The following is a 15,362-nucleotide window of genomic DNA, read 5'->3' as shown; positions in this document are numbered from 1 at the left end:
TCAGACAAACCTCTGAAAGTGTTCCAAGAGATGATCCAATCAACCTGTCATTTGCTAAGTAAATAGAACAGATTTGATCTGTCTTAATTTTATAAGTTTTATTTTTCTGTTTTCAGCAGGAGGTAAGATATATCAAATTCTTACTTCATTTTTACTCTAAGGTTTAAACACAAAGAACCATTCATCTAAGTACTTGATTACACTGTAAAGAATCACTTAAAGCCCAGGAACATGTCATTACTGTTAATGGCTTCCACTCATCTATGAGGAAATGTTACTTCCATCCTTCTGACCACTTAGGATTGATGAAGGCTAAGGAAAAAAACATCATCTCAAAGGAAGTTCATCTCTGTCCTTAAAATACATGGAATCAGAATGTTGAGGACATTAAAAACACATTTCATTAGGGAATCCTCAAAACAAACTAGGAACAAGTTCCTCATTGAAAATTAAATTTGTGCTCTCAAGGACTCAGTCAAGAAATGTTTTGCTGTAAAGAACACTAGTGAGGCAATCATTAACATTTAAATAAGGACTGTAGACTAAATAATAATATTGTTTCCATGTTTATTTCCTGATTTTGATAATAGCAGTATGGTTATGTAAGAGATTTCTCTAGATTTTAAGAAACACACACTTAACTCTATAAGTAAAGGGATGTCAGGATGTCATAATAGCAACTCGCTCTCAAACAGTTCAGAAAAAAATCTTTACATATAAAAAGAGTGAGAAAGAACAAATGAAATAAAATGTTAACATTTGGGAAATCTAGGTGAAGGGTATGTGGGGATTTTTAATACTATTTTTGCAACTTTTATGTACATCTGAAATTATCTCAAAATAAAAAACTAAAAGTAAATGTGCCCAACGTCTAGGTTCAAGAACAAGTATGTGTCTCTTTCATAAAAAGAAAGTATATACGCTTGACCGATAAATAACAGCTCTTTGACTGTGGGCAAACCATCTGATTTCTCTGGGCCTTAGTTACACCATCTTTAATAACAATGAGTTAATTAGATGAGTTAATTGTCAGCTGCTGGAATGTGATATACCAGAAATTGAATGGCTTTTAAAAAAGGAACTTAATAGGTTACAAGTTTACAGTTCTAAGCCTATGAAAATGTCCAAATTAAGATCTCCAGGAAAAGATACCTTAATTCAAAAAAGGCCAATGTGTCTAGTACGCCTATGTCAGCTGGAAAGGCATGCTGGTCCCTTGTTCCTGGGCTCTGTTGCTTTTAGCCTCTCTGCCTGTGGGGGCTCTTCACTTTGCTTCTATGGGTCTGGCTTTCATCTCTTGGCTTTCCTCAGCTCTTTCTATGTTCTGGCTTGCTTAACGTCTCATAGCAACATCTGCTGGGCTCCAAACATCTCAAAACATCTGTATCTCTGTTCTCCAAGTGTTGGCACCTATGTCAGCTTTGTTCTGAAGTTTTTGTCGGCTGTCATTTCTGGCTTTCTCCAAAATGTTTCTTCTTTTAAAGGATGCCAGCAAACAAATCAAGACCCACCTGAAATGGGTGGAGTTGCATCTTCATTTAATCAAAAGGTCACACCCACAATTGAGTGTGTCACATTTTCATGGAGAAAATCTAATCAAAATTTTCACCTATAGTATTGAATCAGGATCAAAAGAAATAGGTGCCCCCATAAGATTGCATCAGGATTAAAACATGGCTTTTCTGGGGCACACAGTACTTTCAAACTGACACAGATGGTGTTTGAGTCCCATTCCTATTCTAAAATGTCATGGTTTAAGGTACTCTTATTTGCCGTCCACAATCTCCTCACTTTCTGCTGGTTGATTATATCTTACAAAGAAATGTACAAATAATAAAAAACAATATTTATTGAATAAGGACCTGGGTTAGGCATCTATTGTAGTTAGAGTCAGGTGTCAACTTGGCCAGGTGATGGTGCCCAATTGTTCTGTTGCTGTGAACTTAAATCATCAATGTGTGAAATTCATATATGGGTGATTACATCTCCAGTGGGAGTGCCTCCTGCAATTAGTGACATTTAATTTAATTTTCTAGAGGTTTGAAAGGAAGAATCAGAAGACAGTGAGACAACTCAGCATAGCCCAGCACAACTCACTTCAGAACTCCGAGCCAACACAGACCCAGATGTTTGGAGATGCAGAAAGGGCAAGTCCCAGGGAAAGCTGTGTGTATCCAGAAGCTGGGAGAGAAGGGGCCAACCAATGTCACATGTGACTTCCCATGAGATGGACAAATCCAGAGAAAAGTCAGCTGCCTTTCCTCCAAGGAAGTGTAACTTTGTAACTAAAAAAATCCCCTTTATGAAATGCAATCCAATTCTGGTGTATTGCATTCTGGCAGCTTTAGCAAACTAAAACAGCATCTTTCTAAATGTTTTTCACAAAAACTTATTTAGTCCTTACAACAACCAAATTTATAGTTACTATTATTATCCTCATTTTGTAAAAAAAACTAAGGCATAGAGAGGTTACAAATATGTCTCAGGTGATAAAATTGGTAATTGGACAGAGCTGGGTTCATAGCCCATGCTCAAATCCCTTGTAACAGGGATAGGCAAATTTTTTTCCAGATGGGTCTAGATGACAATTATTTTCGTCTTTGCATACACATGTTTCTGTCATATATTCTTCTTTATTTTGTTTATATAACCCTTAAAACATATAAAAACCATTCCTAGTTCACAGGCTATATAAAAAGAGGTTTGGGGCCAGATTTAGCTCACAGGTTGACCCCTACTTCATATTTTCCTACATGTTGGAAGAGGACTGATCAGTCACCAAATGACATAATTGGAAAGGCACCTGAGTGATCACTTAGTCTAACTCCTTCATCTTACAAATGAGGCACTAAGATGTGAAGTCATCTGCTTAAGGCCACACTGCTCACCAAACCTAATCCAACATTAAAACCATAGTATGGCTCTTCATCCAGTGCTCTTGGAATCACAAAGCTGTAACTTCTAGATGAATCCCGGGGAAACCCAAAGTATGCTATTAAACTGTATTTCCATTGTAGCCACCAGAAACAAGTAGTCTACTTTAAATTAAGCTGATCCTATACACACATTTTCAAAGACAACAAAAGTTATACAATTAATACTTGGCTATTTAAATGGATTCAAATTGGGTGGTGTGATGGTGGCTCAGTGGCAGAATTATGGCCTGCCATGCCGGAGACCCAGGTTCAGCATCCAGTGCCTGCCCATGTTAAAAAAAAATAGTTTCAAATAAATTCAATATTTTTAGGGCTTGTCATGTGTCCAGCACTGTAGAAAAACAAAAAGAACTAAATAGCTTCTACCATTAGAGTGCAGCTTTGTGGAAAAACATGAAATTGTGAGCAAAAGACAATAAATCAGAAAGGGAGGGATCAATGAGGATTCCAGGTATTCCAAGAATTCCCAAGAGAAATAAAACTGCATATAGAACTTGAAGGAATGAGGTAAGTCCTTTGGGGAAGTCTTGTGTATTGCAGTAGCATAGACTTTAAAACAACATCACAAAAAGACTAAGTGAACACATGTGTTATGAGTTACAGTGATTAAGAATGCAGTGTCCCTGCACTCAAGGACCTTAAAATCTGGTGAAGATAACATGATTTCACTCTACAGATTTTAATGCATGGCTCACAGTAGTTCTCCCAAAAGCCCATGGCTTGGCAGATGACACACAAGGCACAAAGAGCTAAAAACTGAATGAATATAAGAAAATGATGACTTCAAATTGCATTTATAAACCAAGATCTCAATAGCTCTCTCCAGGGGGACCACTCCCAGAACTCCTCTATAGGTTTGTTCTCTCTGGGGCAGAAATAACAGTGTTCAGATATCACAGAAGTCAAGTACCAAGCCCATCTGAGCTGAATCTGTCCTCTTTATCATTTTGTAAGATATAACAATTCCTTCAATGTGATGTATTTTGCTGTCTTGTGATGTTTCCCAATATAAACACATCAGTTGAGTACATTAATTTGTACCAAAGCAAACTTTAGCCATCAAAATCTATGAGTTTTTCCCTTCATCCTTACCCTGAAGCTGTTATCCTGAAGTATGAGGTATCCTAATTCTGGCTACAAAATTGATGAGACATCAAGTTCACTTTAATATTCATCAGCTTTTATATGTGCATATTATAATCATGTTCTCAAAGATTTATAGCTTATAAGCTAAAGAGATAATACCAATATTGAGATGGTGGGATATCTGGTGGGTAAAAGAGAGAGGGGTTGGCAAGGATTTAAGCTCTTTAAGATGACTACTATTTAAGTAACAGTGTAGTACAAAAATTGCTGGGTGAAAAATTAAAAGGTCGTTGTTTTTGTTTTCTTTCAGTACCTAATAAAATATGACATGATGTTTTAGTTATTTAAAGCTGCCAGAATGCAATAAACTAGAAACAATTGGCTTTTAAAAAGGGAATTTGTTAAGTTGCACGTTTACAGTTCTAAGGCCATGAAAATGTCCAAATTAAGGTACCAACAAGACGTTATCTTCACTAAAGAAAGGCTGATACCATCTGGAACAGCTCTGTCAGCTGGGGAGGCACATGGCTGGCATCTGCTGGGGTCTCTGGCTTCTGGATACCTCGCTCAGCTGGGAAGGAACATGGTGACATCTGCTAGCTTTCTCTTCTCAATTCATAGGGCTTCCCTGGGGTCATTTTCTTTCTGCAAATCCAAAGGTATCTGGCTGTGTGGGCTCTGTCAGCACTAAAGCTTTTTCCAAAATGGTTCCCTCTTAAAAAGGATGCCAGTAAGCAACCCCACATTGAATAGGTGGAGACACATCTCCATGGAAACCATCTAACCAAAACTTACCACCCAAAATTTGATGAATCACATCTCCATATCTCCATGGAAACAATAAAAATATTCCACCCAGGAAAACTGAATGAGGGTTAAAGGACATGGCTTTTAACAAAGGTTTCAAACCAACACATATGGTGACACACTAACTTCTCTGTCCCTCAATTTCCTCATCTTTAAATGGAGAGCTGGATGAGATGACCTCTAAAGACACTTTTGATTCTAACAATCTATTATTCAATGAATTAGACACATATGGATATAAATATGAAATTTTTAAGGGAACCAAAACAAGGTCTGTCACTAAAATAGTTATAAATAACCAAGGACAAGAATCATAGATAGTCAGCATTGAAAAGTATCTGATTGATCAGAAAAGTATCTAACTGATCTTCTAGACCAGGAATTAGTCTAGATGAAAAGTTACATAGCAAATATTTTAGTACCATCTGTAGCCAGCATCGCCACTGCTCCTGCTGCTGCTGCTTCTTCTCCTTTTCCTTCTTCTTCTTTTTATCCTTCTTCCTTCTTCCTTCTTTCTTCTTATTTATTCTTTGCCATGCCTTAAAAAATATTTAAAAAACACATTCTTAGCTTGCAGGCGGTACAAAAATACCAGCTGTTGGACATACTTTACCAACTCCTGATCTATTCTAATACTCATTTTATAGATGAAGAGATTGAAGCTGAGAGTTGTTAAGTGATTTGTCTATAGTCAGAACATTGATGACTAATAGAGTCAGGACTAGTTAGTTTTCAGAGTTTGAAAATTCCAGCCCAGTGCTCTTTCCTGCCTCCCTCATGAATGACTCATCATAAACTTTAGAAGCCCTTTAGCATACTAGACTTAGATGTTGGATCTTCTTTGCAACCATCGCTACCCTTCTGCGATTCATCTTCATGACCCATGATGCCTTCTGACTCTTAGGACCCTGTGGTAGTTTGAATTATGTTCACCAACATAAACCTGTTTTAAATTTTAATCTGCATTCCTGTGGATGTGAACCCATGACAAGCAGGGTCTCTAGACGATGTTTTTAGATAAGCTGTTGCCCGACTGAATGAAAGTTAGTCTCAATCCTTGTTACTGGAAACCTTGTAAAGAGAAGAAATTGAAAGACGGAAGTTGGAGAAGACTACCCAGGAGGAAGCCTGAAGTCACTGAAAACCAGACTAGCCAAAGAAAGGAGAGGACATCACCACATAATGGGAGGCAAAGAGAAAAGCCAAGGAATCTCAAGGATTGCTGGCTGCCAGCACCAGAATGCTACAGATTCTGGGAGAAAGAAAGGCTTTTGGACTTTGTTCAACTCAAAAACTGTGAAAGAGTAAACTCCTATTATATAAGCCAACACATCATGTGGTATTTGTCATAGCAGCTTGGTAAAGTAAGAAAAGGCCCACTATGGTACCATATGCAAGTTTGCACTTCCTAGGCAATGTCTTTTTAATCTACCCCATACATCCTATCTAAACACACCCATCCAGCATCTCTTTCCCTAAAGGTCCTATTTTTTACAACAGGATAAATTTAATCTTACCTGATGAGAATATGGACTGAGATAAAATTGTTCCACTTCAATTTGATCTATCTCTAGAGTGCTATACAACTCTCTAACGTATTTACACTATATTGTTACAGACTTATAAATATTGTCTCATGTAAACTTCTACAAAACCCTGTTAGATAAGTACTATTATTACTCTCATATTGTTGATGAGAAAAGAAGAGGTTTAGTGACTTATTTTTAAGGTTCACAACTAAAAAAAATGGCAGAACAAGGATTTGAAATCAAGTCTATTTGAATCTCAGGGCTCTTAAGCAGCAAAGTTTGTAGATTCGAGCAACTGGGTGATAAAAAGTAAATAGGGTATGCTACAAGGGAGAGGTTCACCAGAACCCCCAGTGTACATCAGAACTAGCCCAAGTTAGTTTTCCTTAAGAAAACATCATGAGACTGAAACTTTGGCCTGAACAGTTACTTTGTCACCCATGCCTCCAGTAGAAATTTCTCAATCAATATGGAAGTACAAGCAGCACTGAACATCCTTAGTTTAACCCAAAGCAGTGGCAAACAGTGATGGCCTTTGAAAATGGAGTGCATTGAGCAACCAACTAATACACTCCCCATCAATTAAAACAGAAAGATTCTAGCCAGTGCACCATTTGGAAATTAAAGAAAACCACCATGCAAGAGATGATAGGTTCTTGATCATTCCCATCTAAAGTCTAAATTTAATCATCTCCCCAGCCAGACCACCCATAGTGGATTCAGTAGAAAAGGTCTTCCAGTTTGCAGAATAGCAGTACCCTATGGTTCAGCTCTTCATCAAAGCAGTTACTACCAGACATTTTTCGCCCTCAAACTCTCAGGAGTTGAAAATTTGCCTTAATGGATTACTTGTGTGTTTAAAACACATGAAATACCTAAAATTGAAAGTACCACCCTCACTTTATCACTTTAATAGTATAATAGAAAATCTACTGAGCTAGCAGCCAGAAAGTTTCAGTTCTGTCCCCAGTTCTGCTGTAAACTGGTTCTGTAATTTTGAGCAAGTTAGTCCTTTTTATGGGTCTCAATTTCCCCTTTCAAGTAAAAAGGAAAGAGTTAGAATCAACAACATCTAAAATTCTTAGGCAGGCTGCCACATTAGTTGACAGATGTACATCCTTCCCTTGGACCAGATTCCTGTTATATATGGATATAATACAAACCTGACATCCAAGCTTCTCTATGATTCAAGCTAACCTTTGCTTTATTCCATCTCCCAACCTTCCTTAAAGATGCATCTTCTGTTCAGTTCAAACCAGCTACTCCATTTATTTCACACACACCCTATCTTCATTTCCACAGAAATGCCTTCATTCAGGTTCTAAAATGTCTGCTATTATCCAAAGCCTGTCCCACCTGTGAAGGCCTGACTCATTCTCACATTCTCAGTCTTTCTTTCAGGGAAGAGTAAATGAAAAAGATAATGGTTGGATGACCTAGAGTACATAGTTTATTCAGAACTTTAAAGGCCCTATAAATGGTCATTGTAATTCAATTTTTGAGAGCCCAAAGTAGTAAAAACTAAAAAAAACATAATCATGGTCTCATTCTAGACAGTGATGCCATGATCTCACAAAGTCTGCCATAGGAAAAGATATACAGCTTTTATAATTTTTGAAATCCTTTTGTATTCTATAGAATTGTAGGATTGCAAATAATATAATGTAGTATTACAACTAGACCTTAGCTATTATAATATATCAAAGTTCAAAAGATTCCTTGAAGTTATCAAGTAAATGTTTTCACCTACTAATGCAAGATCTCTCTAATAGATGGCCATCCTACCTCTATTTAACTACTAGTCAAGCACTTCCAGGGATGGAAACTCATTACCTCACAAGGTAGCCCACAAAACACTTGTGATTCATTAAATTGATTAACTCATTCAATATATAATTATTGAAAATCTACTATGTGCCTGAACGTTTTGGTATGATGGTGAGATTAAACAAGACAGGCAAGCTCCCTGTGCTCATGAAGCTTACATTCTATTCATAAGGTAGTAAACAAGTATATAAATACTAAGACAATTTCAGTTAGTAATAAGTACAATAAAAAGGTCATAAGATAAAGAAAAACAGAAAATTGGGTGAGTAGGGGCCAATATTTGGTTGATCAGTGACAACTTCTCTGAGAGGATGATGTTTGAATTAAGACGTGAATAATTAGAAGGGGGCAAACCATAAAAATATTTTTGAGGAAGAATTTTCCATGGTGGAAGAAGAAACAGCAAGTACAAAGGCCCTCAGAGAGGAGCAAGCCTGGTGTGCATAAGGAACAAGAATGGGGCTAATGTGGCTGGATTACAATGAGCAAGGGAGAGAGTGGTAAGTGAATAAGGTGAGAGAAACAGGCAGAAGCCCATCATGTAGAGCCCTATATATCATAGTTAAGAATCTGGTGTTTATCTTAAGGGCAATGGGCTGTTCTGCCTTCTCGAGTAATATACACCAATGTTAACCCTCTTCCATGAGACAACTCTTTTCATATCTGAAGATACTGCTTATATCACCTTTGAGTTTTCTGTTCTGTAGGCCAAAAGTCACCAAATCCTTTAACTGTTTCTACTAGATTGTTTTCAGACCTTACACATCTTGTCATGTTGCAGCTTGGAAATGTCCTTCTTAACCTTTATAGTGGCATATATTAGGTGAGAAATGAATGTTAGCCAAAGGAATGAATAAACAACATATATTTCTTTTGTGCACTGCTCAGTCAAAAGTTTGGCAACATACTTTCCTTCATTCTACTGGGCATTATGGTTTTATTATTATATCACAAGTAGCGCTACTTTTGAAAGGTACACACTCCATTTCTCAAGGCATAAACAGCCCAAAGATGGCATGGCAGCTGATTTTCTTTGGTATATGGGGAAGCAACCATATCCATGAACCCCAATCAATATTGCTTCCAAAGATATTACCCTTTCATAATAAATGAGCTTGATAGATGATGGCCTGCCAAAAAAAAAAAAGGGCCCAAATTCTTCACCTATCACTGGATCCATGTCCTTTGCTATCTGATTTTGCAGTATTAGCCCACTCTGGGCGAGGTGTTCTTTCTCAACTCATTTGGGTCTTGGACATATGACTTCCTTTCCCTAATTCAGTGCTAGCAAATGTGATACAAGGAGCACCTTTTTCTCATTTTTGCTTGCTCTGTTACATCCCTGCAATCAGCACAAAAACACACCCATGTTAGCCTGCTGGAGAGGTGTAAGCAAAATGGAGAAAAGCTGAGTCATGCCAGCTGAGGCCATCCTAAACCAGCCAGGCCTCAGCTGAAGGACAGAAGATTGCAAATTGAATGAGTAAGACAGAACAGCCCAGAAGAACTACCTGTCCAACTTATTGACTTGCAAGTGACAATATATGGTTGTTGCTTTAAACTACTAAGTGGTAGAATCATTTACTATGCAGCAACAATTAACTTATATCAAGCGCTTTCAGTCTATGGTTCAATCATAAAGCCCCTTCCCCCAACTTCCACATGCACATACATACACATAAAAGCAAAATAGTTCAACCTTGGTACATTGCTTTAGGAAGGTATTAGACCCTTGGTTTGAATCATCATAGGTTCTTAACTAGGTATAATGAAGTTGTGTGTGTATATAATGTGTCATATTCATTTAGATACCTAATTATCACAACCTTTCTTAGACTCACTTGAATCCTCATTCTGTATATCATGGACCTTGCACAGTAGACAAAATGGTAAATCAATCAAAACCAAATATAAATGTGACAATCACAAAGCCAACTCTGCTTAAAATGTTCTTTTTCTCTATTTTTTCTCAAATCTGTATGAAATTATGGACCAATTACAGAGAAAAACTGACTTTTGGGAAGAACTGGGTTTGTCATTGTGTCTAAGATAATAGAAAGTATATTACTACTCTGCTAAATTTTCCTTCAGTTGACTTGCTGAAAATTGTTATAGTAAACTAAAAGAAAATCATTTTCAGAATTACAAAAACAAGTTTTGAAAATAAAGTTTACATTAATCTGCAGACATGCCATACCAGAACTCATTTATAATTCCCAACAATTGATCAGGGCTTGTTAGATGGTTGTGTATTTGAATTTATATAGTTTAGTACATTTTTCTTTGGGTTGATTATTTTTTATCATTGGAAAAGAAATTTAAGATAAATTAAATTCAATCTTGTTGTCAATGATGTATCTGGATGGCAATAACTGACTTTTTTAAAATACAGGAGAGAATGAAACAAAACAAAATAGCTCTATCTTGAAGATTCTTTTTGACTATAAAAATTTGGAATGTGCCGCAAGAACTAAGAACTAAGGGCGTGTATTTTATTCTCCAGAATCTTGCAGCCATATAGAGGGCCAGGAGTATTAAGCTGAGAGAGACCCTTGAGAAGGGGTTATAGGTAGAAAAGTCATTACTTAAAGACATAGAGTGTAAAAAGGGGAATGAAGGCTCATTTCACTGCTTTCCCACCTCAAATTAGTGAATCCTGGGAAAACTTCAGATAAGAAGATAGAGTAAATATGAGGACATAATTCTACTTAGAATTCTCCCAGACATAATGAGTAGTCTGGTTCCTTCAGTTATACAATACTCCTCCTGCAAGCTCAGTTCTGAGACCCAAGTTATTCTTAATCAGGCAGGATTTAAGAAGCTCAGTTTAGAACTCAAGGGGCTCATCATTAAACCCTCTTTACTACAATTCATGTTCTGATAATGCGCCCTACTCTAGTAACTGAACTTTTTTCTAAAATTCTCTGAGCTTCAATGTCCTCACCCACAAAAATGGGATACTGAGAAACTTAATGAGATAATGAATTGCCTGGCACATAGCATTTAATAAAAGTCACTGGCTGTTAGCTTCTTCCAATTACCAGTGGTGTGCTGGTAAATGGCCTCTCCAGGGGTAAGGGAAATCTCTAATTTATAACATTTGCTCACTTCCATGGTGTACATACTCCCACCAGAGCTGATATCAACCAAACAAAGTGAAGTCACTGAGCATGGATTTAGGAAGAGATGTAAACATAGCCAGCTCCAAAAGTCATAGAAATAAAATCTATCCCCTTGGTCAAATTAGCACATTATTTTCTTTTTTATTAGAAAGATTGTGAGTTTAAAAAAGTGTGCACAAAATACAAGATTTCCATGTACCACCCTACTTTTAATACCTTGCATCAGTGTTGTATATTTCTTACAATTCATGAAAACACATTTTTATAATTGTACTTTTTTAACTGTACTCTATAGTTACCTTAGAGTCCACTGTTTATGTTGTACAGTACCATGGATATTTTTAAAAAGTTTATTCTAGTAATATATACAGAGAGAGAAACTAAAATTTCCCCCCTTTTAATCACAATCAAATATATAATTCAATGCTGTTATTTTCACTATTTGAGTACCAAGCACTACTAGGTAACCAATAGTTAGTTGAGTGAGGCCACCATGAACAAATCAGTAGTTACAGGATACTATAGACATAGCCCAGTCATATAAAAGAGAGGCTAAATCCATGTTAATGAATAATGTGTACTGACACTCAGACCATATACTCTGAAGTTGTTCCATTATATAGAGCAAATCAATGCTAACTTATTCATACTTTCATATAGCTATTGAATATGTTACTTAGTACCTGGCAAAGCCAGAAAATTGATCCAATTACCCATGCAAGTGATCAAGTGATCCAATTAAGTGTATAATTATGTCACATTAATAGGTAAGATGATCTCTTTATTACTGAGCCAGAAAGGAGAAAAGGGAAATTTAATTTGGAAAACACAAAGCTACTGAGAGCATCCATGGGCAACTGAAAGCTCTTGGCTATTCATACGATAGAGGACTAGCACAATGAATCTTATATTCCAGCAAATAGAAAAGAACATACAGGACTTACTTATATTATAAAATAACAGAGTTTTAGGATATAAAGAAAATCACGAAGTGGGGCATATGAACCCAGTCATACATAATCCTATTTTGAGACCTCACAAGACCTCAGCATCATCATTATGTCTATGAGTTTCCCCTGAATGATAACTATGCAGAAATGCTGAGTGTTAAAAAGGCAACTAGGTCTCTATGCCTAATGGGGATGTATGTATATATCCAATCTGGGTCATATCTTTTAAGACCCTATACTGAAAGTGATGAAGCTTACCAAAGTCTTCATAATAAGAAGGACTCCACAGAAACATAACTAAGGCTTACCCAACATCCATACTGTTAGGTCGGGCGAAGAGGGAAGAGCACTGCAACTGGAGCTGCGGAGGCTGTGTCGCCCGTTCCGGACACCTGACTTCCAGAGAACTGCCCCTTCCGACCACCTGACTTCTAGAGAACTGCCCCTTCCGACCACCTGACTTCCGGAGAACCGCTCCTTCTGGACACCTGACTTCCAGAGAACCTCCCCTTCCGACCACCTGACTTCCGGAGAACCACCCCTTCTGGATGTCACCTGACCCCCTTGCTTAAACACTGCCCACGCCATCACCTAGGCGCTGACTCACCTCCCTCCATCTTGGATTTGGTGAGCTCAGCCCGGGAGCACAGAAATAAACCTGCCCGCTTTAAATTTCCCGGTCTACTTTCTCACCCTTTTGCCTCCTAAACCTTTCACATACATTTCCTCCTATTTACACTACAATTTACATTTCCACTTAGCGTATTCTCCCTACCCTTCATTTATCTGTCTAGCCATCGGAAGCCTGAGGTTGAATCACTTGCTTCCTTGTTCATTCTTTCATCTATTTAATCATTTGTTAGACAAATATTATTGAACATCTATTATGTGCTGAGAATTATGTTAGATATTTGGGATAAAATAAAAAATAGATAAATGACGGAAGAGAGAGAGGGAGGGAGATGATGAAATATGAGTATGTCCTCAAAGAATTTACTGTCTAGTGCAACAGTCAGACAGGTAAACAGCCAATCACAATACAGTGTGAGTAGCTTTATGCTTGTGTTATCATGAGATATAACAGAAGCTCATAACAGGAACACTACTCCAGATTATTTAGAGAAGGTTTTCTGAAGGAAACAACATTTGAGGAAAAAGGGGGAAGTAGTAGATGCCAAACAAAGATGCAGCATTGAACAGAGAAAAGCCTCTGCCTCCATGGGCTTTCAATGTAGGGAAAAACAAAAGATAAAAGTAATATGTGCATAATAATATATCAGTAACTGTTGTGAAAACAAATAGAGCAGGAGATAGCGATAGAGTAATGAAGGTGCTACTTTAAACAGAATTTTCAGCGAAAGCCTTAATAAAATATTTGAGCAGACTTCAATGAGTGAGGGAGCAATTTATACAGGTAACTGAAGGAGAAATGTTCTAGTCCCACTAGTAGGGACATACTTAGAGAGTGCAAGGATCAACAGAAAAATCAGCTATAGCTGAAGTTGAGTCAATAAATATAAGAGAAGTAGGAAATTATATCAGGGGGCAAGCCAAAAGCCAGATCATATAGGATCCTGTGGTAAGGCAAGGTGTTTATTTTTTGTTTTTCTTAGACCTTAGGTATACAGAACTTATCTTATTTGTTGAGGTTTTGATATCATTATTTTATAAATCATCTTTTTAAAAATATATTTATTTTAATATCCTTATAAACACCCATGAATGCAAATCCACCCCCAATCTGGAATATTTCCTATGTGTTCCTCCCATACACCCTGAGAAGACACTACCATCTTGAATTTTATGTTTATTATTTCCTTCCCTTTTCATTCATTTTATCACACATATGTGCATTCCTAGAAAAAATTATTGCTTCATTTTACATGTTTTTTAATTTTACAAAAGGGTATATTCTGTGCTGTCTTCTGAGTCTTGCTGTTTAAATCAGCATTATATTACTAAGGTTCATTCACACTGGTGCTTGTAACTGTAGTTCATTCATTTTCACTAATATAATATTCCATTATGGGAACAGTCCACAAATTATTTATTCATTCTCTTGTTAATGGACATTTGGGTGGTATCCAAATTTTGGCTACTACAAATGGTGCCACCATAAACATTCCAGAACATAATTCCTGGTCTACGTGTGCTGACACTTCTCTTGGAATATTCCTAGTATTTATGTTAGGTCATATGGTGTGCAAATGTTAAACTTTACAAGATAATAAACTGTGTTCTAAAACAGCTATACCAATTTATATCCCCACCAGGAAAGTATAAGAGAGCTCACTGATCCACTTACTATTACTTGGTATTGTCAGACTCCTCAAATTTTTAAACAAATATTTATAAAATGGCATCTCATTGTGATCCTAATCTGTACTTTCCTCAGTATAAGTGAGGCTATATATCTCTTCATATGTTTATTAGCCGTATGGGTTTCCTTTTCTTTGAAATGCCGAGTCCTATCTTTATCTTCCATTTTTATTGGGCTTTGTCCTAGTTCTATTGGTTTGTAGGATTTCTTTAAATATTCTTCATTTTAAGATTTTTTCGTTGTATGTATTGCAAATACATACTTTTCTCCCAGTTTATGACTTATTTTTTAATGTTATCATGCTTGTTGGTTAACAAAATATCTTTATCAGTCCTTAATTTTACGGGTAATGCTTTTAAGTTTTATTTCCTAACCCCAAAGTCACAAAAATAATAGCCTATATTCTCTTTTAAAGGTTTTAAAAGTTTGTTTTTAGCATTAAAGTTTTTAATCTAGCTAAAGATGCTTTGATTTTTAGTATGGTGTGAGGTAGAGATCAATTTTCATTTTCCTATATGTATAAACATATACATAGTTCCTTTTTGTTGAATAATTCCTCTTTTCCCCTGTGATATGCTGTATCAACTCTGTCATATATCAAAGTTCCATATATATGTATATGTGTATATATATATATGTGTGTGTGTATATGTATGTATGTATGTATGTATACACACATACACATACATGTCTGTTTCTGGACATGCTCCATTCTATTCCACTCGTTAATGTGTTCCTGCACTGATTCTATACTGTCTCCCAAATGCTGTCATTTCAGATCACTC

General features: G+C 36.6%; 1 long non-coding RNA gene across 1 annotated transcript in view; it reads right to left on the bottom strand.

Moving 5' to 3' along the window:
* Window positions 1-12,670, bottom strand: part of LOC143671424 (uncharacterized) — a 279,501-nt gene extending 266,831 nt beyond the window's left edge. The window contains exons 1-2 of the long non-coding RNA XR_013169554.1: window positions 12,566-12,670; window positions 5,252-5,368 (exon numbers count right to left, since the gene is read on the bottom strand). This is a non-coding gene — a long non-coding RNA (uncharacterized LOC143671424). The remainder of the gene's footprint in view (window positions 1-5,251; window positions 5,369-12,565) is intronic.
* Between the last annotated feature and the right edge of the window lie 2,692 nt (window positions 12,671-15,362).

This window comes from Tamandua tetradactyla, chromosome X, assembly GCF_023851605.1.
Source record: "Tamandua tetradactyla isolate mTamTet1 chromosome X, mTamTet1.pri, whole genome shotgun sequence".
NCBI lineage: Eukaryota > Metazoa > Chordata > Mammalia > Pilosa > Myrmecophagidae > Tamandua > Tamandua tetradactyla.
The sequence above is the reverse complement of the archived record's forward strand: the minus strand, read 5'-3'. Positions and strand labels throughout refer to the sequence as shown.